General features: G+C 48.6%; 1 protein-coding gene across 7 annotated transcripts in view; it reads right to left on the bottom strand.

Annotated features, from left to right (window-relative positions):
• Positions 1–904, bottom strand: part of NCOR1 (nuclear receptor corepressor 1) — a 214,158-nt gene extending 213,254 nt beyond the window's left edge. For 4 of the 7 annotated variants that reach the window (XM_073565345.1, XM_073565351.1, XM_073565348.1 and 1 more), the window contains exon 1: positions 428–903. The gene's annotated coding sequence lies outside the window, so the exon portion shown is untranslated. Of the gene's footprint in view, positions 1–427 lie in introns of all 7 variants that reach the window. The other 3 variants (XM_073565354.1, XM_073565355.1, XM_073565347.1) reach the window with 2 other exon arrangements.
• Positions 905–23,003: the final 22,099 nt, after the last annotated feature.

The following is a 23,003-nucleotide window of genomic DNA, read 5'->3' as shown; positions in this document are numbered from 1 at the left end:
ATCAGATATTGGTGGCCGATCGTAAGGACAAGCCATGGATAGAGGTCCTGGACCCCCCTGTCCTGCCTGTGGGCCGTGATACCAGGAGGTGCGATGCGTCCCGGACTCTTCCCACGTACGCTGTGTATGGCGACACCTTGGGATGTCACAGACACAGGATCTCAGCCCCCACGTCCTACAGGCACGAGTGGGCAGGATCACTGAGGACGACACACACAACAATAAGTCATAAGAAATCCTGCAGGTGTCAGTGAGGTGTGATGACACTGATCACACTCAGCTTTCCCAGACTCCTGATCGGCCGGGATATCCGTGCACCCTACACGACAATGCAGTGGTCTCTACCGCCCTCTGTGACCCGCCAGCCTGCCCCGCGGGCTCGGTGTGAGGCCCCTCTGCACAGGCCCCGGCCTCCTCGCACACTCACCCTCTGTATTTCCGTCCTCCGCTGATGTCAGCCGGGCAGGATTCGCATTCTGTCCGCCATCTTGTGCACCCCCCGCCTCCTCCTGCCGGTCACCACGCTCCCGGGAGCAGCTCAGGCCCGGGCTCTGGCTCACTGTGGCCCGCAGATCATGTCCCGAGAGGTCCCTGTGTCCGCCGGATGGGGTGCGCTGCGGCGGCGGCTGTACGGATCGGATCACTCCGCCTCCTCCTCCCCGGACACGGCGGCTTCGCACGGTCCTGGCAGGACACTTGTACGGGATCAGAGCCAAGCGGCTCGGGGAGGGGGAAGCGGCCGGGATTTCGTGTCGCGCACTGAGGTCACCGGGAATGTGTCGCGCGGCCGGCGCTCGGGGACACTGAACGGGTCACACACCCTAGAGACGACACGAGCTCAGCACACAGCTGCCAGGACCTGCGGAGCCGCGCGGCGGGGCGTGTCCGGGGGCGGAGCCTCGGCTACATGTTACATGTGTGACGGCGGCCACACGTCTGTGAGCGCGGTCTCTCCGCCGCTCTGTACGTGCAGGGACCCGGTGACGTGCGGCCGTGTGCGACGGTCTGTGCGTCGCATCTGCTGCACTGAGTGGAAACCTTGCGACTCGCCTACGCTCACTCACCATTGTTCCCTCAGGTTTCGTACGGTTTTTTTCCACTGCGTTTTTTTGCCTGATTTTCCCTTTTTCACATTTAAAGTGACACTGAGGGACATATATGACCCAAAAGTGACACCATTCTAAAAACTGCACCCCTCAAGGTGCGCAAAACCACAGTCAAGAAGCTTATTAACCCTTCAGGTGCTTCACAGGAAGGGAAGGAACGCTACATATTTTACTTTTCACACAAATTTTACTTTACCCCCCCGCCCCAACTTTATTATTTTCACAACGGTAACAGAAGATGGGCCCCAATCTTGTGCTCTTGCTGCGAAGTACGCCGATACTCCATATGGGGGGACTACAGTTTTGGAGCTGGAAAGGGAAGGAGCACCGTTTGACTTTTTAGGCCTGATGCCCACAATCCAAAACTGGAAGTGGGTGTTCACTGCGTCCAAAGTGCTGCCTTCTATTGAATGCGGGTAAATCCACGTGTGTTCACTGAACCGTGCAGATTCACCCCATTCAATACATTTCTATTAATGTAACTTCTTAACCCCTTAACGACCATGGGTATTTTTGGTTTTACATTTTCATTTTTCCCTCCCCTTCTTTCCAGAGCCATAACTTTTTTATTTTTCCGTTTATATGGCCATGTGAGGGCTTATTTTTTGCGGGACGAGTTGTTCTTTTAAATGACACCATTGGTGTTACTATGTCGTGTACTCGAAAACGGGAAAAAAATTCCAAGTGCGGTGAAATTGCAAAAAAAGTGGAATCCCACACTTGTTTTTTGCTTGGCTTTTTTGCTAGGTTCACTAGATGCTAAATCTGACCTGCCATTATGATTCTCCAGGTCATTATGAGTTCATAGACACCAAACATGTCTATGTCCTCTTTTAGCTAAGTGGTGAAAAAAAATTCCAAAGTTTGCTAAAAAAAAAAAATTGCGCAATTTTCCGAGACCCGTAGCGTCTCCATTTTTCATGATCTGGGGTCGGGTGAGGGCTTATTTTTTCCGTGCCGGACTGACGTTTTTAATGATACCACATTTGTGCAGATACGTTCTTTTGATCACACGTTATTGCATTTTAATGCAATGTCTTGGCGACCAAAAAAACGTAATTCTGGCGTTTTGAATTTTTTTCTCGCTACACCGTTTAGCGATCGGGTTAATGCTTTTTTTTTATTGATCGGGCGATTCTGAACGCGGCGATACCTAATATGTGTATGTGGGATTTTTTTTTTTACTGTTTTATTTTGATTGGGGCGAAAGGGGGGTGATTTGAACTTTTAGGTTTTTTTAATTTTTTTTATTTTTAAACTTTTTTTTTTTTACTTTTGGCATGCTTCAATAGCCTCCATAGGAGGCTAGCAGCTTGCGCAACCCGATCGGCTCTGCTACATATGGGCGATGAGCAGAACGCCCATATGTAGCAGATTTACTGCTGTGCTTTCAGTGCCGACCACCGGGTGGCGCTGAAAGCCATATGCCTGGAACAACCATAGAGGTCTCAAAGACCTCTGCTTGTCCAGGCAACATGACGCCGACCCCGATCACGTGACCGGGGTCGGCGATGACGTCAATTCCGGCCCGGCGGCCGGAAATGCTATTTAAATGCCTGCTGTCAGCTTTGACAGCGGCATTTAACTAGTTAATAGGCGCGGGCGGACGGCGATTCCGCTCGCGCCTATTGCGGGCACATGTCAGCTGTTCATAACAGCTGACATGTCCCGGCTTTGATGCGGGCTCAGCGCCGGAGCCCTCATCAAAGCAGGGGAAATGTCTGATGACGGACTGTGTCCGTCATTGGATATTAAGGGGTTAAAAGACGTGCCACGTGTCAGTGTTCCCAGGTGATGCGCCGGCGGCTGTGGACGAATAGTGGGCACGGGATTTCTAGAAATCCCATCCGCTATGCCGTAACATCTGGCTGTAGCAGCTTTGCATAAATACGCAGCATCCAACCCGCAGCAGTTCCTGATTGTTGGCCCATACCCTTAAAATTCATTGGCATCAAGAGCGGATGCAATGGTGCGTTTGGAGAGCCCCTGATGTGCCTAAGAAGTGTACCACACACACATATGACCAGATTTTGGAAACTACTACCCCTCAAGGAACTTACCTAGATGTGTGGTGAACACTTTGAACTCCCAGGTGCTTCACAGAAGTAAAAACTGAGCCATGAAAGTAAAAGAAAATCAAATTTTTCCCATAAAAATGTTGTTTTAGCCCCAAATTTATTTTCACAAGAGTAACAGGAGCAAATGTAGCTGTAACAACCCTGCTGGCATCGCTGCATGGCCTCCCATCCCCCACTCACCAACTTGCTCACTGCGCCAAGCCATGCTGTTAATTTTGTCTGTTGCCAGCCCTATGCTCTGTACTCTGTTCCTCTGCTCTCCTGCATGCTTCCTGGCTGTGTGTGTATAGGGGGGCAGTGCCGGAAGGCTCTGCTTCTTATGGAGTCGGTGCACCTGGCTAATGTGTCCCTGACCAACCAATTACTTAGAGCCCTCTACTATTTAAGCCTGCCCCATCCACTGGAACATAGCCTGTGCAATGTCTCAACTCAGTTAGCCAGGCCCTGTCGTATGTCTTGACTTCTGTGGAAGCTTTGTGCCTAGTCCAGGGGTCCACAAACTACGGCCCGCGGGACTTTTATCCGGCCCCTGGCTAGACCGACTTTGAGCTCATGAACTGCACTGTAGTTCAGTGCCGGCGGGCCATGTAATTGCGGGCGGGACGAGGCGCCAAGGAAAGGCGCTGCGTAGCCCTCCCGCAGCACAGTGCACAGAGACGACGTGATTGTCATCACACCGCCTGCGCGGTCTGATGACGTCACGCCGCCTGTGCCGGAAGAAGACGGAGACGAGCGGGCGCCTCTTCAGAGCAGCGCGGGGACATAGGTGAGTACTTTTTTTTTTTTTTTTTTTTTTTTTTGGTTTTTTTTAAATGCCGGGTCCTATTGGGGACATTTTCCTGCCTAGTGGCGATCTGTGCTACCTATTGGGGACATTTTTCTGCCTAGTGGGGACATTTTCCTGCCTAGTGGGGACCTGTGCTACCTATTGGGGATATTTTCCTGCCTAGTGGGGATATTTTCCTGCCTAGTGGGGACATTGTTCTGCCTAGTGGGGACCTGTGCTACCTATTGGGGATATTTTCCTGCCTAGTGGGGACATTGTTCTGCCTAGTGGGGACCTGTGCTACCTATTCGGGATATTTTCCTGCCTAGTGGGGATCTGTGCTACCTATCGGGGATATTTTCCTGCCTAGTGGGGACTTTGTTCTGCCTAGTGAGGATCTGTGCTACCTATTGGGGATATTTTCCTGCCTAGTGGGGACATTTACCTTCCTATTGGGGACCTGTGCTGCCTATTGGGGACCTGTGCTGCCTATTGGGGACCTGTGCTGCCTATTGGGGACCTGTGCTGCCTATTGGGGACATTTACCTGCCTATTGGGGACCTGTGCTGCCTATTGGGGACCTGTGCTCCCTATTGGGGACATTTACCTGCCTATTGGGGACATTTATCTGCCTATTGGGGACCTGTATTGTCTAATGGGGACATTTACCTGCCTAATGGGGACATTTACCTGCCTAATGGGGACCTGTGCTGCCTAATGGGGACCTGTACCTGCCTAATAGGGACATTTACCTGCCTAATGGGGACATTTGCCTTCCTAATGGAGACCTGTGCTGCCTATTGGGGACCTGTGCTGCCTATTGGGGACATTTACCTGTCTATTGGGGACCTATGCTGCCTATTGGGGACCTATGCTGCCTATTGGGGACATTACCTGCCTATTGGGGACATTACCTGCCTATTGGGGACATTACCTGCCTATTGGAGACATTTACCTGCCTATTGGAGACGTATGCTGCCTATTGGGGACATTTTCCTGCCTTTTAGGGACCAATGCTGCCTATTGGAGATTCTTGCACCACACCAGTCTGAGCCTGAGGTAAAAGTGGAGTTCCACCAATATGGGCACTGGTGAGGCTTCATTGATAGGCACTGATCAGGCTGCGCTGATGGGCACTGATCAGGCTGCGCTGATGGGCACTGATCAGGCTGCGCTGATGGGCACTGATCAGGCTGCGCTGATGGGCACTGATCAGGCTGCGCTGATGGGCACTGATCAGGCTGCGCTGATGGGCACTGATCAGGCTGCGTTGATGGGCACTGATCAGGCTGCGTTGATGGGCACTGATCAGGCTGCATTGATGGGCACTGATCAGGCTGCATTGATGGGCACTGCTCAGGCTGCATTGTTGGGCACTGATCAGGCTGCATTGATGGGCACTGATCAGGCTGCATTGATGGGCACTGATCAGGCTGCATTGATGGGCACTGATCAGGCTGCATTGATGGGCAGTGCAGTCTGTATGTCTCTGTGTGGGCAGTTTTATTGCTGGTATATTGTTTTTGTAGCGCTCTATATATGTTGGTATTTTACTAATAGCAATTTTGAATCCCTAGGAAACAATGATATCAAAAAAGAGAAAAAATTGGCTCGAAGTGTAGGATATTCGAAGAACCCAAAAAATCGGTAAGTTTGATTTAACTTCATTTTTAATATTGTATTTGTTCCTATTTTTGTTTTATTACTTCTAAATAAGATATGTGCAGTGTGCACAGGAATTTATTCATAATTTTTTTAAACTATATTCCGGCCCTCCAACGGTCCGAGGGACCGTAATCTGGCCCCCTGTTTAAAAAGTTTGAGGACCCCTGGCCTAGTCTCTGTGTCTCAGTACCTTGCCTAGTAATTCTCTGACTTCCCTCCAGGAGGCAGAATATCCTGGTCTCTGTGTCTTGCCTCAGCTGTGTCTTGCCGCCTCCAGGAGGCAGTATTTCCTGGTCCCTGTACCTTGTCTCGTACTGTTTCTCTGTCTGAACTCTGTCCTACCTCTGTCTGTCAGTCTCCTTGTCTGTGGTTCCTTTCCCTGCTGTGTCTTTCCCTGTGTCCTCCACCTGTCTGTAATCTGCACTCTTGCAGGCTCCGCCTACCCTGCACTCTTGCAGGCTCCGCCCTACTCCTCCCACCTGCGGCTCCGACCTACTCCGCAATCCTACTTTGTCATATTCCACTCTCTCCTATCAGTACCCGTACCTGCACCTCCTGTTTGAACAGGACCCTAACTGTTCCTCCAGATTCCATTCCTTCCGGCCAATACCCGGTGCTCCTGCGGTGTGAACAGGTCCCTACCTGTTCCTTCATACACCGTGCCTGCCTGCCCTGTGTCTCCAAGCCGTGCCTGCCTGCCCTGTGTCTCCAAGCCGTGCCTGCTTGCCCAGTGTTTCAGCAGTGCCAGTCTGCCCTGTATCTCAGCCGTGCCTGCCTGGGTACCAGCCTTGCCTGCCGTGCCCACCGGCCTGCCGGTCACTCGCACCTGACCAAGTGTCCTGTCCCCGAGTGGGATCAGCAGTCACAGCCAGACACCACCCTGGAGTGGCATCTGGCAGCGGCCTGCCGCACAACCCTGACCTCACCATTGGAGGCTCCAGAGAAGACCAAGGCAGCTCTCTTAGTCACGCCACTTCCAGGGTAGTCTGGTCTGTGGCACAGTGGCCCCACAACCCCCCGGCTTACGCCAATCAGCTAAGGCGCGAGCGTGATAGGAGCCCAATATGTCTTGTGCTAGTTCTCTTGCGTACGCCGATAGCCCGCTGTTTTGGAGCACAGCAGGGCTCGGAAAGGAAGGAGTGACGTTTTGGAATGAAGACTTTGCGGGTGTCATGTCGCGTTTGGAGAGCCCCTGATGTGCCTAAACAATGAAAAACCCTCACAAGTGACCCAATTTTGGAAACTATTTACAAAAAGATAGCAAGAGAAAATGGACCCCAAAATTTGTTGTGCAATTTTTCTTGAATACGCTGATACATCATACGGGGGGGTAATACTAATTTTGAGTCACACAAAAGTCAGAAGAGCAGGAGCGCCATATTGGAGTTCAGGTTTTGCTGAAATGGTTTGAGGGTGGCATGTCACATTGGCAGAGCCAATTACCAGAACAGCAGTACCCCCCCACCCCCCGTAAGAGACCCCATTTCACAAACTACACCTCAATGAATTCATCTAGGGGTATAGTGATCATATTTACAGCACATGTGCCTCAGAATTTTATACCATTGGGCGGTGAAGAAAGAATAATTACATTTTTACCTCTAAAATGTTGATTTAGCCCCACGTTTTTAATTTTTCTATGGGTTAATAGGAAAAAACAGACCTCACCTGCTAATAATCGGGAAATACTTTTCAGGCACTTGGAAAAGCTCAGAAGGGAAATTTGTCGGTTATAATTTGTTGTTGCCATGACCCACTAGGAGAGCCCATGAGGTGCCAGAACAGGATGTGTGTGGCTGTGTGCATATGTGTGAAGCTATGTGTATGTGTGAGAGCTGTGTGATACATACGTGTGTGATACAGTTGTGGCCAAAAGTATTGACACCCCTGCAATTCTGTCAGATAATACTCAGTTTCTTCCTGAAAATGATTGCAAACACAAATTATTTGGTATTATTATCTTCATTTAATTTGTCTTAAATGAAAAAACACAAAAGAGAATGAAGCAAAACATTGATCATTTCACACAAAACTCCAAAAATGGGAGAGACAAAAGTATTGGCACCCTCAGCCTAATACTTGGTTGCACAACCTTTAGCCAAAATAACTGCGACCAACCGCTTCTGGTAACCATCAATGAGTTTCTTACAATGCTCTGCTGGAATTTTAGACCATTCTTCTTTGGCAAACTGCTCCAGGTCCCTGATATTTGAAGGGTGCCTTCTCCAAACTGCCATTTTTAGATCTCTCCACAGGTGTTCTATGGGATTCAGGTCTCGACTCATTGCTGGCCACCTTAGAAGTCTCCAGTGCTTTCTCTCAAACCATTTTCTAGTGCTTTTTGAAGTGTGTTTTGGGTCATTGTCCTGCTGGAAGACCCATGACCTCTGAGGGAGACCCAGCTTTCTCACACTGGGCCCTACATTATGCTGCAAAATTTGTTGGTAGTCTTCAGACTTCATAATGCCATGCACACGGTCAAGCAGTCCAGTGCCAGAGGCAGCAAAGCAACCCCAAAACATCAGGGAACCTCTGCCATGTTTGACTGTAGGGACCGTGTTCTTTTCTTTGAATGCCTCTTTTTTTCTCCTGTAAACTCTATGTTGATGCCTTTGCCCAAAAAGCTCTACTTTTGTCTCATCTGACCAGAGAACATTCTTCGAAAACATTTTAGTCTTTTTCAGGTAAGTTTTGGCAAACTGGCTTTTTATGTCTCGGGGTAAGAAGTGGGGTCTTCCTGGGTCTCCTACCATACAGTCCCTTTTCATTCAGACGCCGACGGATAGTACGGGTTGACACTGTTGTACCCTCGGACTGCAGGGCAGCTTGAACTTGTTTGGATGTTAGTGGAGGTTCTTTATCCAACATCCGCACAATCTTGCGTTGAAATCTCTTGTCAATTTTTATTTTCCGTCCACATCTAGGGAGGTTAGCCACAGTGCCATGGGCTTTAAACTATCTGACAGAATTGCAGGGGTGTCAATACTTTTGGCCACAACTGTACGTGTATGTGTGATATACGTGTGTGAGCTGTGTGTGTGTGAGCTACTTGTGTGTGTGATACATGCGTGTGTGTGCTGTGTGATACATGTGTGTGTGAGATACGTGTGTGAGATACTAGAGTGTAATACATGCATATGTGAGCTGTGTGAGCTACTTTAATGTGTGAGTTGTAAGATATACTGTATGTGTGTGATATGTGAGCTGTGTGTGATTGTGTGATACATGCGTGTGAGCTGTGTGATGTGTGTGAGTTACTTGTGTGTGTGAGCTGTGTAATAAGTGTGCGTGAGCTGTGTGAGCTACTTGTGTGCGTGAGCTGTGATACAGCGTGTGTGATATGTGTGAGCTGTGTGAGTGTGAGCTACTTGTGTAAGCTGTGTGATACATGTGTGTGTGAGCTAAAGCAAAAGTTGGCACAACCTGCCAGTGTTCTACGATTTGGGTGAGGACATTCATTGTATGTGGGCTGGTGAAATTTTTTTTTGTGCCGTGAAAAAAAACAACGCATCAATGTGTACAAAAAGTGCGGACGTCATTAAAATGAATGGGATGCTTCTTGTAAGCGTTTTTTAAGCGTTTTTGCGGGTAAAAGCGCGAAAAAACGCTTACGTGGGTACGCAGCCTGAAAATTGCAAATCTGCTATTGTAGGGCCCAGTACATTATGCCCAGCTCATGGTTCTGGAGAGACACATCCGTAAATTGGGTGGGCTCTCATCACTACAGAAGTGGTAAATGTGAATTCTAAATGTGAGTTAGGCACACTGGGGCTCAGAAGGGAGGGGGGGGCATTTGGATTTGAGAGCTCAGAATTTGTTGAATTTGTTTTGGGGGCGAGGGAGGAGTCTTTCCACTTTACCGGAGCCTTTGTGCTACCAATAACATGGAAGCCCCTTATATTTCAATTAACAGACAAACCTGAGTGGGGGGGGGCTTGCTTTTTTGAGGATTGATTTGAAGTTTTTATTGGAAACATTGTACGTAACGTTTAGGATCACAGTTATCCATAGCTCCACGCTGACCACTTACTTTTCAGTTTTCATCTAAATCTCTAGTGGTTCACAAAGATCTTTCCTTTAAGGATTATGGAGACCACTGTGCTCTTAGGAACCTTGAGTACTGCAGAAATTGTTTTGTAACCTTGGCCAGATCTATGCCTTGCCACAATTATGAATACTTATGACCATGTGATATTTCAGTTTTTCTTTTTTAATAAATTAGCAAAAATTTCTACATTTCTGTTTATTTTCCGTCAAGATGGGGTGCAGAGTGTACATTAATGAGAAAAAAAAACTTTTTTTGAATTTACCAAATGGCTGCAGTGAAACAAAGAGTGAAAAATTTAAAGGGGTCTGAGTACTTTCCGTACCCACTCTGTATATGTGTGTGTGTATATATATACACACAGTGGGGGAAAAAGTATTTAGTCAGCCAACAATTGTGCAAGTTCTTCTACCTAAAAAGATGAGAGCGGCCTGTAATTGACATCATAGGTAGACCACAACTATGAGAGTCAAAATGAGAAAACAAATCCAGAAAATCACCTTGTCTGATTAGGTAAGATTTATTTCTCAAATTATGGTGGAAAATAAGTATTTGGTCACCTAAACATATGAAAGATTTCTGGCTCTCACAGACCTGTAACTTCTTTAAGGCTATGTGCACACGTATGCAGAAAATTTCTGCATAAAAACAGGACTCCTTCCCAGAAAACCCGCGTTTTTTTCCGCGCGTTTTTTCCGCACGTCCCCAGACACATAGAAAATAGCCAGAAATGTGGAATTTACCGCGAAATTAATGAGCATGCTGCATTTTTTACCGCAAAGCGTTTTTTTCGCATCAATATGCACAAAAAGTGCAAAATGCATTAAAATGAATGAGAAGCTTCTTTTAAGCATTTTTTGAGCGGATTTTTTGGTAAAGCCGTGGGAAAAACGCGAAAAAAAGCTACGTGTGAACACAGCCTTAGGCTATGTGCAGACGTAGTTTTTGGGTGTGCGGATTTTGGAGAGAAAACCGCAGGTAAATCCGCAGGACAAAAGTCCTGCGGTTTATCTGCGGTTTTGCCTGCGGTTTTACACCTCATAATGGATGAGGTGTAAAACTGCAGCGTTTCTGCACCAAACAATTGACATGCTGCGGATTGTAAACCGCAGCAAAACCGCGCGGAAAAATCCGCAGCATGTGCACTGCGTTTTTTTTTCCTTTGGAAATAAAGGTACTGTACAACGCAGCATAATCTGCTGCGTTTCTGCAGAGCCAAAACCGCTGTGGAAACGCAGCAGATTTCACTGCGTGTGTACATACCCTTAGAGGCTCCTCTGTCCTCCATTCATTACCTGTAGTAATGGCACCTGTCTGAACTTGTTATCAGTATAAGGGTGTGTGCAGACGCTGCGGAATCCGCTGCGGATTAATCCACACGGATTTTGCAAAAACCGCAGATAAAACCGCAGGTCAAAAGACCTGCGGATTATCTGCGGTTTGGTCCTGCGGTTTCACCATCTCCACAATGGTGGAGATAGGAAACCGCTGCGGATTCCGCAGAAAGAATTGACATGTCAATTCTTTCTGCGGTTTCAAAACTGCAGGAAAACCGCGCGGATTAATCCGCACCGTCTACACAGCGGTTTTTGGTTACCATTCATTTGAATGGTACTGTACACCGCAGCTAAAACTGCTGCGGGTCCGCAGCGGCCTAAACCGCTGCGGAACCGCAGCGGAATCTGCAGCGTGTGCACATACCCTTAAAGACAACTGTCCACAACCTCAAACAGTCACACTCCAAACTTCACTATAGTGAAGACCAAAGAGCTGTCGAAGGACACCAGAAACAAAATTGTAGACCTGCACCAGGCTGGGAAGACTGAATCTGCAATAGGCAAGTAGCTTGGTTTGATGAAATCAATTGTGGAAGCAATAATAAGAAAATGGAAAACATACAAGATCACTGTTTAATCTCCCTCGATCTGCGGCTCCTTGCAAGATCTCACTCCGTGGGGTCAAAATAATCACAAGAACGGTGAGCAAACATACCAGAACCATACGGGGGGACCTAGTGAATGAACTGCATAGAGCTGGAACCACTGTAACAAAGGCTACCATCAGTAACACACTATGCCGCCAGGGACTCAGATCCTGCAGTGCCAGACGTGTCCGCCTGCTTAAGCCACTACATGTCCGGGACTGTCTGAAGTTTGCTAGAGAGCATTTGGATTATCCAGAAGAGTATTGGGAGAATGTCTTATGGTCTGATGAAACCAAAGTAGAACTGTTTGGTGGAAACAAAACTCGTGTTTGGAGGAGACAGAATGCTGAATTGCATCCAAAGAACACCATACCTACTGTGAAGCATGGGGGTGGCAACAGCATACTCTGGGGATGTTTCTCTGCAAAGGGACCAGGACAACTGATCCGTGTACATGAAAGAATGAATGGGGTCATGTATCGTGAGAGTTTGAGTGCAAACCTCCTTCCATCAGCAAGGGCATTGAAGATGAAATGTGTATCCCAAGCACACCGTCAGGGCAACGAAGAAGTGGCTTTGTAAGAAGCATATGAAGGTCCTGGAGTGGCCTAGCCAGTCTCCAGATCTCAACCCCATAGAACACCTTTGGAGGGATTTGAAAGTCTGTGTTGCCCAGCGACAGGCCCAAAACATGACTGCTCTAGAAGAGATCTGCATGGAGGAATGGCCAACATACCACCAAAAGTGTGTGCCAACCTTGTGAAGACTTACAGAAAACATTTGACCTCTGTCATTGCCAACAAAGGATATATAACAAAATATTGAGATGAACTTTTGTTAATTGCAAAATACTTATTTTCCACCATAATTTGAAAAATAAATCTTGCCAAATCAGACAAGGTGATTTGTTTTCTCATTTTGACTCTCATAGTTGTGGTCTACCTATGATGTCAATTACAGGCCTCTTTCATCTTTTTAAAGGGAATCTGTCACCGCTTTTTTTCTACGCAAGAAGAAATGTGTAGAGCAAGACAGGGAGGGGGGGAGCAGGTGAATAAGCCCCGCCCATCGGATCGGACAGCGGCAGTTTACATACATCTGACCCGATATAAAAAAAGGTATTTATGCATGAAAGGTGCGTTGTCAGGGGGAAGCAAAAGTACTAAGAGAATCCTTATGTGACACACAATTGAATGATATCATTATATGATATCTCAAAAAAGGGGTGACAGATTCCCTTTAAGAGGGAGAACTTGCACAATTGGTGGCTGACTAAATATTTTTTTCCCCCACTGTGTATGTATATATTGTGATAAAACACTCCGGGATCGGCTTTGCTGGGGTCAAAGGTCACGTGCGTTCAGCATGAAACTCAGGCGCAGAGCTGGGATTCGGGTGTAACTGACCCTGGGTCAGGTTTATTAATGGTGAAAGCAATGCAAAAGGAAATAAAACATAAAACAAATCCTTGCCTGTCCGGCACTAACTAAACAATGGACAACCTAACTACCAACTGGCGGGCTTCTCCCGTCCAGCCAAACCACAGTTGCAGTGGGCACTGCTTTCACTCACGTGTGTCTCTCACACAGACAGACTCTCTGTGTTCCCAGGCTGAGACACTCACACAACCACCTGGCATCCTTTTATATCCACCTCCCATTATTCATTAGCAGGCAGGTGCGATACTGACCAGACTAGGCCACATAGGAAAGGAATCTGGGCGAGATATACCTGCCCTCATCCACTATTCCCACATGATTCTCACATATCCCCCCCCTCTGTTCAGACCACTCCGGTCGAGCAATGACACCCGCCAAACAGTGCACTCGGGACAGGGCATCTGCATTTCCCATCTGTACCCCTGGGCGGTGCTCCACCGTAAAAGTGTAGGCCTGCAGGGCAAGGAACCACCGGGTCACCCGGCTATTCCGTTCCTTGTTCAAGTGCATCCACTTGAGAGGGGCATGGTCAGTGATCAGCCTGAACTTTCGGCCCATCAGGTAATATTTGAGGGCCTCTAGAGCCCACTTAATGGCAATTTTTCTATGACTGCATACTTTTGCTCGTGTTTATTCAGCTTCCTGCTGAGATAGGTGACTGGGTGTTCCACTCCGTCCCTCACTTGTGACAGTACGGCCCCGATACCGGTATCAGAGGCATCCGTTTGTACCACAAACTCGCTGCGGAAGTCCGGAGTCACCAGTACGGGCTGAGAGCAGTGGAAGGCTTCTTCAGCCGCTAAACTCCATTTAATCATGATGGAGTCTTTCCCATTTGTAAGATCCGTCAGGGGGGTAGCGATGGCTGCAAAATTGGGTATGAACCGGCGATAATAGCCGGCGATCCCCAGGAAGGCTTGCACCTGCTTCTTGTTGACAGGTTGTGGCCAGTCCTGAACCGCCTGAATCTTATCAACCTGGGGTTTAACACCCCTCCCAATTACATACCCCAAATACCGGGCTTCTTCTAGCCCGATGTGACATTTCTTGGGGTTCGCGGTTAGACCTGCCTCCCACAGGTCGTCAATCACAGCTTGTACTTTCTGGAGATGAGTCTCCCAGTCCAAGCTGTAAATGACAATGTCGTCCAAATAGGCCGAAGCGTACTGCCTATGTGGCCTCAGGACTCGATCCATCAGTCTCTGGAAGGTCGCCGGTGCTCCGTGCAGTCCAAACGGCATATACACATACTGAAATAGACCTTCTGGGGTAGCAAATGCCGTCTTTTCTCTGGCAGCCTCCACCAGAGGGATCTGCCAATACCCCTTTGTTAGGTCTAGGGTCGTAATATACCGGGCTTTTCCTAACCGATCTATTAACTCGTCGACCCGGGGCATAGGGTAGGCATCAAATTTTGAGACCGCATTCAGTTTCCTGAAGTCATTGCAGAACCGGATGGTGCCGTCCGGTTTAGGAATTAGCACAATCGGGCTGGACCAAGCACTGTGCGATTCCTCAATGACACCTAACTCTAACATTGCCTTCACTTCTCGGGAAACGGTTTCACGGCGCGCTTCCGGGATTCGGTAGGGCTTTACGTGAACTGTGACGCCAGGTTCCGTTACGATGTCATGTTTCATTAGCGTAGTCTGCCCGGGTTTTTCTGACAAAAACTTTTGGTTGTGAAGTAGAAACTGCCTGAACTCAGTCTTTTGCCGCTCCGAGAGAGTCTCTGCAACCCGTACCTCCGGTACGGTATGCGAGCAGACGGGACGGGCCAGCTCCGCTGACAAGGCAGACCGATCTTTCCAGGGTTTTATCAGATTTACATGATAAATCTGTTCAAGTTTCCGTTTACCTGCCTGGTATACTTTGTAGTTTACTTCACCAACTCTTTCCTTAATCTCAAAGGGGCCCTGCCACTTTGCCAGGAATTAACTGTCCACCGTGGGGACCAGGATCAACACCCTATCTCCTAGTGCAAACGTACGGAACTTGGCGCCCCTATCATAGATTCTTTTTTGGGCTCCTTGAGCCTGTATCATGTGTTCTTTGACGATAGGCATAACAGCCGCAATACGGTCCTGCATTTGTGTGACGTGATCTATCACCGTTTTAAACGGAGTGACCTGACCCTCCCAGGTTTCTTTTGCAACGTCTAACAGTCCGCGAGGACGTCGGGCGTACAATAACTCGAAAGGCGAGAACCCCGTGGAAGACTGGGGCACTTCCCTGATGGCAAAAAGCAAATACGGAAGTAAATAGTCCCAGTTCTTCCCATCTTTGTCTATTGCCTTTCTCAGCATCTGCTTCAGAGTTTTATTGAACCGTTCGACCAACCCTTCTGTTTGAGGGTGATACACGGATGTGCGTAACGGTTCGATTTGTAACAATCGGCAGAGCTCCTTCATTACCCTGGACATAAAGGGGGTCCCCTGGTCGGTGAGTATCTGTTTTGGTATACCGACCCGACTAAACACATGCACCAGTTCCTTGGCAATCGTCTTGGTGGCCGTGTTACGCAAAGGGATGGCCTCCGGGTAACGAGTGGCATAATCCAAGATGACCAGGATATGTTGGTGTCCACGTGCAGACCGTGGAAGGGGCCCAACTAAATCCATCCCAATCCTCTCAAACGGGACTTCAATAATAGGTAGGGGTACCAAAGGGCTACAGAACCGGGGCTTAGGTGCAGAGGCTTGGCAGTCAGGACAAGACTCACAATATACACGAATATCGTGATGCATGCCTGGCCAAACAAAACAGTGTAATATCCTTTCGGTGGTTTTCTGGACTCCCAGGTGACCTCCCATCACATGTCCGTGGGCCAGGTCCAGCACCTGCCGCCGGTAGGGTTTTGGCACGACTAATAGTTGCACCGTATCTTCCCCCTTTTTCTCTATCTGATAGAGTAAATCATTCTCCAGAACCATGTAAGGATATGCCAGCCTAGAGCCAGGTTCTACGGGTACCCCATTTATCACTTTTACATTTGTCCTAGCCTGAGAAAGGGTAGGATCCTTTATTTGCTCGCTTTGGAAGTCATCTATCTGAACTTCTAAATCCGGCAAACGGGGAGGTGGACGGCTGTCGGCCTCCTCCTCTTCCCCGGCCTCCTCCGTATCACCCGCCATGACTGAAAACGGGAACTGCAGGTCATTTCCAGCAGACTCTTCCCCCGAGTCTTCCTGGGAGACCTCTTCCAGGGTTTCGGGACCCACACGCTCCCTGGGAGAAGAATCATGTACACTATTACCCGAGGGCATCAACTGATTCTCCCACAATTGCCAGAAGTGGGGAAAATCCCGGCCCAGGATAACATCATGCAATAACACCGGGACGAGTCCCACTTTATGTTGCACAGACCCATAGGAAGTAGTAATGCATATGACGGTGGTGAGGTACGAACAGGTGTCTCCATGCACACACGTTACAGAAAATTTGTCTGATGGTCCAGTTGGGGCAGACACCAGACTGGCCTTCACCAGAGTCACCACACTTCCCGAGTCTAACAATGCCACCACATTTTTGCCATCAACAGAAATCACACAAGTGTTTTTCCACATCCTTTTGACCGGCATTCACACTCACTACCCGTGCAACCATAGACATGCGTTTTTTAGAGTCTGTGACGTCGCACTGCATGGGTTCAGTAGTGACCGGACAGTTCGCAGCAATATGTCCCATCTCTTGGCAGCGGAAACACCTAACGGGCCCCTTGCTTAGACCATAGTTCGTTACTCTCGGCCTCGCAGTGCGGGCAATCCCATTTTCCTCCCCCACTGTCTTAGGGATTTTTCCATCTCCCCTACTCCCTGGAACAGTCTTACCGGTTCCACGTGGAGATGATGAAGAACGAGGTGGGGTAGCGTCGTCTCGGAGTCCTTTCGCCACGGAGTAACATTCAACCAGATCCACCAGTTGATCTGCCGTCGTAGGATTTCCATGGCTTACCCACTTCCTCCGGGCTGGCGGTAGAGCTCTCAGGTACTTGTCCATGACGACTCTCTGGATTATCTCTGGCGCTGTCAACACCTCGGGTTGTAGCCACTTCTTCGTCACGTGGATCAGGTCGAACATCTGTGACCGCGGTGGTTTATCTGGCTGATAAGTCCATTGATGCACTCTCTGTGCACAGACAGCGGTCGTCACTCCCAGCCGGGCCAAGATCTCGGCTTTCAATTTGTCAAAGTCCTGCGCAGCTTCAGGTTCCAAGTCATAATACGCCTTTTGGGGCTCACCGGAAAGAAACGGGGCAATCAGGCCGGCCCATCGTGCCTTCGGCCATTTTTCTCGCACCGCCGTCCGTTCAAACGTGGTCAGGTATGCCTCGACGTCATCTTCTGCCAGTACCGACTCACGTGAATCACTCTCGACTCTGCTTCCAGGTTAAACTCAGGTAAGCTTGCCAGGCGCTGCACCACCTGCTGGAGAAGCGAACGATCGGTAGCTGTCATGTCCACCAACTCCTTCAGCTGGGCAATCATCACCCGATTAGCTTCTTGCTGGACGGCGGTGGACTGTACCAGCGCTTTCACCACGTCCTCCATGCTCATGCTTGCAACGTGATGCCCGCGTTCTCCACCACAATGTGATAAAACACTCCGGGATCGGCTTTGCTGGGGTCAAAGGTCACGTGCGTTCAGCCTGAAACTCAGGCGCAGAGTTGGGATTCGGGTGTAACTGACCCTGGGTCAGGTTTATTAACGGTGAAAGCAATGCAAAAGGAAATAAAACATAAAACAAATCCTTGCCTGTCCGGCACTAACTAAACAATGGACAACCTAACTACCAACTGGCGGGCTTCTCCCGTCCAGCCAAACCACAGTTGCAGTGGGCACTGCTTTCACTCACGTGTGTCTCTCACACAGACAGACTCTCTGTGTTCCCAGGCTGAGACACTCACACAACCACCTGGCATCCTTTTATATCCACCTCCCATTATTCATTAGCAGGCAGGTGCGATACTGACCAGACTAGGCCACATAGGAAAGGAATCTGGGCGAGATATACCTGCCCTCATCCACTATTCCCACATGATTCTCACAATATATATACACACACACTGCTGAAAAAAAAATAAAAAGAACACTTAAACGACAGAATATAACTCCAAGTAAATCAAACTTTGGTGAAATTAAACTGTCCACTTAGGAAGCAACACTGATTGACAATCAATTTCACATGCTGTTGTGCAAATGGAATAGACAGCATTTGGAAATCATTGGCAATTATCAAGACACACTCAATAAAGGAGTGGTTCTGCAGGTGGAGACCACAGAACACATCTCAGTACTTGGGATGAGCGAGCATACTCGTGAGGATTCGGTACTCGGCGAGTAATGCGGTACTCGAATCCTCACGAGTATTTCACTACTCGCCTCGCAATATTCGCAACAGCCCTGCACAGTCCCGCACAGCCCAGCACGGCCCACCACAGCCCCGCACAGTGCCTGCAAAGCCCTGCACAGTCCCGCACAGCACGGCACAGTCTTCGCACAGGCCAGCACAGTCCCGCACAGCCCGGCACAGTGTTTGCACAGGCCAGCACAGTCCCACATAGCCTGGCACAGTCTTCGCACAGTCCCCGCCCATTAATCACATTTCCCATAGACTTACATTGGACTCGGTACTCGTTATGAGTACCCGAGTATTAGGAGGTACTCGTAACGAGTACAGCGAGTCCGAATACTACAGTACTCGTTCATCTCTACTCAGTACCAATGCTTTCTGACTGATGTTTTGGTCACTTTTGAATGTTGGTTGTGCTTTCACACTCGTGGTAGCATGAGATGGACTCTACAACACACACAAGTGGCTCAGGTAGTGCAGCTCATCCAGGATGGCACATCAATGCGAGCTGTGGCAAGAAGGTTTGCTGTGTCTGTGTCATGATCCCAGTGCAGGTTTTGACCTGCACGCCAGGGGTTAATGTCTTGATACCAGGTCAGGTTCTGACCTGCGCACCTGGGGTTAATTATTGTGGCCTCTCTTTGGTTCAGGGAGAGCTTCTTATAGCCCTTGGAAGCTCCAATCCCCGTCAGTTATACTTTTGCCATTGGCCGAGTGTGGTGACCTCTGTGTGCCTGTGTCTTTTGCCTGCCTTCTAGCTTGCTTCTATGGTTCTGACCCGGTTCTGTCCCCCATTGTGAGTTTGCCTGTTGATTCTGCACTGTATATCGGTTTCTCTGGTTTCTGACTTCTTGGCTACGTCCTGACTATCTGTTCTGTCTAGCCCTTTGGTATTGTCATGCTTTGACCCCGGCCTGATCTGTTTACATCTCTGTCTATGCCCCTTGGTAACTTTGTCCCGTAGTTACCCTGCTAGGAGTTTTCCTGCAGCTCCTAGTGCGCTGGAGTTTAGGCCATGCCCCCAGCGGTCACATGCTTCAGGTCAGGCTGGTCTGAAGCACGCATCTTCACTGATGCTGCCCATTCCACAGGTATCTTAGAGCACAGTTTATCTTACTCAGGACACACGCACTGGCTCAGTGAGCAGTGCGGTGTTCCTGACATTATAACTGACCGTGAACTTTTTTTTTTCCCACTTCTGCAGCATGGATCCAATGCATGCTTTATCTGAGCAGGTGAAATGCTTCACTCAGTCGCTGCAGAAGCTAAGTTTGCAACACCAAACTCTGGCCCAGTCCCAACGGCAGGTTGCGGACTCGGTTCAGGGGGCGCTTTCCGCAGGGTTTCAGCAGGTGGGGACTAGAGATGTCATTTTAGTCCCACCCGAATCTCCGGTTAAGTTACCAGATACGTTTGCTGGTAACAAAAATAAATTTAGAGCATTTAAGGAGGGCTGTAAGCTCTTTTTCTCCTTTAGACCCCGCTCCTCCGGGGATGAGAAACAGAGGGTGAGGGTGGTTATGTCCCTGCTTAGGGAGACCCCACAAGCCTGGGCATTTTCTCTTTCCTCTTCTGCCCCGGAGAGAATGACTGTGGATGCGTTTTTTGAGGCCTTAGGGCATATTTACGATGAGCTGGATAGAGTTTGTTTGGCTGAGGACAAGGTGATGAGTGTCTGTCACTGGAAGCACTCGGCCGAGTGGTTCTGTTCTGAATTTAGACGTTAGGCAGCCGAGATTTCTTGGAGTGATGCCGCCCTTTGGGGGCTGTTCCATAGAGGCCTGTGTGAACGTCTGAAGGATGCCCTGGCACTTTATCCTCCACCTGACTCCCTGGAGGATGCCATAACCCAAGCGGTTCGCATGGATCGCAGACTGCGGGCAAGAGGTGTTATGCAACTTGAAACATCATTATTCTCCAGTGGAGGTGAGGCCCGGATGCCTCTTGTGGCTATGGAGGTGAGCACTGTCACCTGTGAGGAGAAGGAAAGAAGACGCCGTCGGGAGAAGCCCGTTGTGCTTCTATTGTGGGGAATCCGGACATTGGAAGAAGGACTGCCCCTCCTGTCCTTCATCCTCAAAGTTGGTGGGAAATGACTAGGTCTGAGTAGTAGTTGAGGAGGCAACCCAGACCTTCAGGTACATTTTTCCTCACTTGCAAAAATTGTGCTTCAGGTGGAACTGGAACTTGGTGAAGGTCCTGTTCAGACTACCGCTTTTGTTGACTGTGGCTCTGCTGTTAACCTGATTGATACCCGGATTATGACTCTTAATAAGATAGGGACAGTCAGGCTTCAGGATCCTGTTAAACTTGTAGCAATTGACTCGTCCCCTCTTACCCAGGACGGTATCTGTTTCAGGCCTGAACTTTTTTCTCTGAAAGTGGGTCCCACTCATGTGGAAAAACTAAGCTGTCTTGTGTTAGATAACTTGCCTGCAGGACTGGTACTGGGGATGCCTTGCCTTCAACGCCATAATCCTACCATTGATTGGGTAACAGGGGAGATCATTCAATGGAGATGCAAAGATAAATGTTGTAACCTGGGACCTCTTGTTAACTCTGTTAAATCCGTATCTGTGTCGTCTGTCGGTCTGGAAGGTATTCCGGAGTACCTGAAGGATTTCGCAGGCATATTTTCCAAAAGTGAGGCTGAGGCACCACATAGACCCTACTATTGTGCCATTGAGTTAGTTCCCGGGGCCAAGTTACCTAAGGCTCGGTTGTTCAATTTGTCCTGGTCAGAGCGCCAAGCCTTGAAGGAGTACATAGCTGAGAGTCTCCGCAAAGGGCATATCAGGCCTTCTATGTCACCCGTGGCAGCAGGATTCTTCTTTGTAAAGAAGAAAGATGGTGGTTTGTGGCCATGCCTCGACTTTCGTGAACTTAACAAGATAACGGTTAGGAACACTTACCCACTTACCCTCATCCCAGACTTATGTAACCAGATATCTGGGGCCCAATGGTTCTCCAAGTTAGATCTCCGGGGGGCTTACAACCGGATAAGGGTTCAGGAAGGGGACGAGTGGAAAACTGCGTTCCTCACATCAGAGGGACTCTTTGAAAACCTGGTTATGCCGTTTGGGCTAACTAATGCCCCTGCTATTTTCTAGAACTTTATCAATTTGTGTTTTCTGACCTGATAGGCCATTTTGTTATCATCTATTTGGATGACATTTTGGTGTATTCCCCAGACAGTCAGTCTCACTTGCAACACCTACAGACAGTTCTCCAGAGACTCAGGGAGAACCAATTGTTTGATACATTGGAAAAATCTTCGTTTTTTGTACAGGAACTGTCTTTTTTGGGGCTGATTGTGTCCTGTGAGGGGTATCGTATGGATCCTAAGAATGTGCTGGCGATCGTTGACTGGGTTCAGCCTCGAGATCTCAAGGGACTCCAGCGCTTCTAAGGATTTGCAAACTATTACCGGAGATTCATTAAAGGTTTCTCACAAGTGGTTAAACCACTCACGGATCTTACCCGGAAGGGGGCTGATGTAAAAAATTGGTCGGGACTCGCTAAGAAGTCCTTCTCAGCTCTTAAGAAATGTTTCATGTCCGCCCCGGTGTTGGTTCAGCCAGGCCCGTCGAAACCATTCATTGTGGAGGTGGACGCTTCTGAAGTGGGGGTGGGTGCAGTGCTGTCCCAGGGTCCGGCAACCCTTACTAATCGCAAACCCTGTGCCTTCTTCTCCAAGAAGTTCTCTTCCGTCAATACAAACTATGATGTAGACAATAGAGAACTTCTTGCGGTCAAGCTAGCATTCGAAGAATGGAGGCTCTTTTTGGAAGGGGCGGCTCACCCTATCACTGTTATCACGGATCACAAAAATTTGGCATACCTTGAATCTGCTAAGAGGCTTACTCCTAGACAAGTCCGTTGGTCACTTTTTTTTCAAGATTTCAATTCTCCATTACTTTTCGACCACGGTCCAAAAATGTTAAAGCGTATTTAAGACAAATTAAATGAAGATAATAATACCAAAGAATTTGTGTTTGCAATCATTTTCAGGAAGAAACGGAGTATTATCTGACAGAATTGCAGGGGTGTCAATACTTTTGGCCACAACTGTAACTGTCAGTGCTGCAGACAGAAGCCCCTTTGACCATACTCTGCTCATGGTCCAAGGGGCTTGCCGTAGCCTGGTGACCTGGATGTTGTCATGATGACCTTGGGACACCATGGCAACAATTGGGCCCTCATGATGACGTCACAGGGGTGCCGATCGGAGGGGAGAGGGATCCCCGTCCATCTCCCTGCCTTTGAAATACTGCTATCGATATCGATCACAGCATTTAAGGAGTTAAGCTGCCGGGAGCTGTATGGGAACCGCTCCTGACAGTGAGAATCGAGTGTCAGCTGTAATGTTAGCTGAACACCCAGCAGCGATCGCGTGTGCACAGCTCTTGTAAGACTGTGTGATCGTCATGACGTATCTCATACTTCCAAGGTCGGGAATGTCCTTCCCTTACGTTACATATGGAATACGTCTAAGGTCGGGAAGTGGTTAAAAATTGTGCCAGAGGTCAATTTTCACTGCATAAAATGACAAAAAGCAAAGTGGACATGATAATTTTTATAAAGTCTCATTCAGACGTCCGTTTTTTTTTCACTTACAAGATATACTA

This window comes from Dendrobates tinctorius, unplaced genomic scaffold (assembly GCF_039654945.1).
Source record: "Dendrobates tinctorius isolate UK_male_01 unplaced genomic scaffold, ASM3965494v1 ptg000016l, whole genome shotgun sequence".
NCBI lineage: Eukaryota > Metazoa > Chordata > Amphibia > Anura > Dendrobatidae > Dendrobates > Dendrobates tinctorius.
Note: the sequence above shows the minus strand (reverse complement) of the source record. Positions and strands in the feature narration are given on the sequence as shown.